The sequence below is a fragment of the Arachis ipaensis genome, chromosome B06 (genome assembly GCF_000816755.2).
Source record: "Arachis ipaensis cultivar K30076 chromosome B06, Araip1.1, whole genome shotgun sequence".
Classification (NCBI taxonomy): Eukaryota; Viridiplantae; Streptophyta; class Magnoliopsida; order Fabales; family Fabaceae; genus Arachis; species Arachis ipaensis.
In genome coordinates, this window is record NC_029790.2 from 9,060,138 (window position 1) to 9,063,970 (window position 3,833).

Here is a 3,833-nt window from a genome sequence, read left to right on the forward strand (position 1 = left end):
TCTGTTTTGCTGTCAAACTAAATAATTTTTATTGTTGCTTAGATATAAAAATATTGAATAGTCATTGTCAAAGTGATACCACTTCGTCAATGAGTGATAGCTCAAATGGCATAGACTCTAGGGATGGCAAAATTCTCCGAGACGCGGGATCCCTGCGGGGACTGCCCCGAATGGGGATCCGATTGTGGGGAATTTTCCCCGCGGGGATGGTGATGGGGGACGAAATTCCCCCGAAGCAGGCGCGGGGACCCGAGCGGGGATCCCCGCCCCGTCCCCGCTATTCCCCGAAATTTATGAATTCCTTAGATTATCCTTAATAGTTTATTTCTCATATATGTTTTTTAGTCATTTCTCACACACACATATATAGAAACCCAAAACTCCTAATCTTTATTTGCATAACCCTTCTTCAATTCAGAGATCCCTAAGGCTGTCCATACTCCATCTAACCTCTCTGCAGCCACCCCCTCGTCACCCTTCTCACCGAAACGTCACACCTCACCGTGCCATCACCCTTACCGCGTCGTAATTTCTATTTGCGGCGTTCTTTTTCATAACTCTGCCGTCGTGTCCATTCTCCTCTCTGTTGCCACGTCTCTTACCTCGTCCACTGCTTTGTCCTTTGACTCGTCGTTGCGTCCCCCTATTGCGTTATTTCGAGAGAAGTCACCATCGTATCATTTAGACTTTTTGTATAAAATCTTGCAGTTTTTGTATAAGATTAATACTTGCAGCTCTATTCATATAGAAATTAATAATTAGTTAGAACTATTATGTAGATGGGGAATGGGGTCCCCGCGGGGAATGGGGCCCCGTGGGGAATGGGGACCACGGCGGGGAATGGGGCGGAGATGGGGAGCAAATCTGAGGGCGGGGATGGGGAGCAGGGAGGCATCCCCCGCCCCCGCCCTGCCCCATTGACATCCCTAACGAATGAAAATTTACCTTTCTTTAATTTGTTATGTCCATTTGTTTTCTTTCTGGATGAGATCAATAATCCTTTTCAAATTTTAAGAAAAATTTATTATTTTTTCTTTCAGAGATGCTAAAATAATATTTTTATTTTTTTATTTGTAAAATATATATTCTCTTCTTTTATAATTTTAAAATTTTTTTAAAATTTATTTTAAATTTTTTGTATAGCGCTGATGAAATGGTACCTGACTTTTTGTTATTGACAAATAATCCCTAAAAAATTTTAAAATTTGACAAGCGTGTCCCCAAACTCGCCGGAGCAAATCTCTAGCAAACACAATGTTGACATGGCCACTACATTTTGATGACATAAACCCTCCCCAACTCTAATCCTTCCCCTCCAACACACTTCCCCTTCCACGTACTCCTCCTTCCCCTTCTTGAATGCCCTCTCCCCCCTCTCCAACCCTAATTCATCCCTACTCCCTCTCCCTAATGCACTTCCCTCCTCCTCAATCCAAAATCTCCCTTTTTAAACCTTAATCCCCTTCTCTTGTTCTTTTGAATCCTAATCCCCCTTCCCAACGCACTATCTCACATTCTCAACTCACTCTCCCACAAAATGGCAGTGGAGCTCAACCTTCTCAGTCTTACAAAACCAGTGTCACCAACATCACACGGTCGCCATCTCGTCGTTGAGTCTTCTGCGTCTGCCAGCGTCGTCTGTCTCCTTTGTCGGTATTGCGTTGTCTCACTCATCGGCCTCGTCTCTGTCCCCTCTGCTTGCTGCTCACCGTCAGTTACTGCTTGTATCTGCTTGCTGCTTACCCCCAGTCGCTGTCATGCCTCCTCTGTCTGTGTTTTATCTTGGCTCCATCGTGCTGTGCCTCATCTATCTATGGTATTCTTCGTCTGGCCCTGTCTAAATTTGCTTTTTGTTTCGGTGGTATCTGTATTAAGCTTTATTTTATTTTATTTTGATTATTGTATATGAATTTATTTGTTTTCTCTGAATTTTACTGTATATGAATTTGTTTGTTTGGGGCAATTCATGGTTGAAAGAGTGATAGAATATGGTGGGGAAGGGAGATCTTTTGCTGGATTAAGGTTCAGGAAGATTTTCAGATTTAGGACAACTCATGAGTGAGAGGGTGCGCAGGAAAAGGGGATTAGGGTTCAAAGGGGGAAGGGAGGGGGAATTAGGGTTGGAGAATTTTGGATTTTTCAGGTTGGACTGGGTAATTAATTAAAAATTCTACCTTGGATTTTTCGGTGGCCACCTAAGCATCTTTCTCATTGGGAATGTGCTCCGTCGAGCTCAGAGACACACTTGTCAAATTTTAAAATCATTCAGTGTCTATTTTATTAATAACAAAATTCAGGTACTATTTCGTCAGCGCCAAAATCTTTCGGGTACCAATTTGATATTTACCTCTATAAATAATTTACATTATCAAAATTTAAAATTTTAAAATAATTATAAAACTTTTGTTTTAAATAATACGTAAACAATAGAAAAAAATTAATATATCTAAAAATGTAAAAATTTTGGAATTTATAAAAGAAAAAAGAGAAACGTTAGTTCATGGACTAATTTAATTTATAACCTTTAATTTCAGGAATTAAATTGAAGTGTTGTCACGGTCTAAAATGAGCCATAACCGGCATTTAGAAAAACAATCTCATAGCAAGCCTAACGTACTCAAATATAAGTTGAATAAAGGTTACAAATATTTTACAAGTTCTAAAATAAATAGTTATATATTTTTAAAAAAAATTAAAATAATTAAAAATGGTTGGATCCTGCCTGTGACATATGAAGCAGATGACGCCTAAGAACTCAACAAAGAATAGGTATCATTTGCATATCATTATTCTTGAACAGAAAGGCTCTCATAATCAAATATGTATTCCTGAAAAATATTTTTAGAAAAATAGAGTGAGTTTTGTAACCCAATGACTATACAGCATCTATAATTCACATGAGACCATATAAACATTATTATAAAAATAATTTTAGTAAAAAAATAATAATTCATATGAATAAGTGAATCAATAAGGGAATTCTCATACAAAAATCAAATCAAAAGTTTACACTTGGGCGGCTCCACCTCTATGGGTAGCCCTTTCCTCTAGTGTGTCCGCACAGAATAACAGATCCAATGTATGGCCTACACGTTAGGCTAGCAACGCCCCTGGTAGCTAAGGTCTAAGCCAGATGCATCTAGGTTAACGTCATAACCGTCGCTAACTACGGTTTTCTAATACGAGCCTCCCAAGCCAATTCAAAATATATCATTTTTGAATATAACAAATTCTTCGGTCTTTCAAACATATAAGGTATCAAATCAAATCAAATAATACTTTTTCATTTAAATCCTTTTCAATCATACTTTCTTAATCTTAAGGCATTTCAAACATTGCACAATTTTAAAATAACTACTAACAAATACTTCAATGCTTCACAAAATACATATTCGAGTAAAATCGAATGTTTTAAAATAATATAAAGCTTCATCAAACATGCTTGTAATCTCATAAAACATATAGCTTCATGTGCATATTAAAATTAGCTTAACGAGGATAAGTAGAATTATAAGTTTAGAGAACTGTATATCAAAATAATTATAGATGCAAAGTCAAACAATTATAAATGTAAAGCCTACTCACAAATTGGTCTTGAAAGACCGAAAAGACCAAACCCGGAATGCCAAATTAAAGGGTGAGGATGGTTGGAATAGAATGAATCGAAAGAACGCATATGCATAATTAGGCAATGGTAACAACTTTGACTAATCCCGCAGCACCAACATTGTGATCTTCACAGTTATGGTGGCTGAAACAGAACAGAACGGAAACAATATAGCATAAATGAAATAGCAGCAGAGCAAAAGTAGAAACGAGACAAGTTTAAGGAA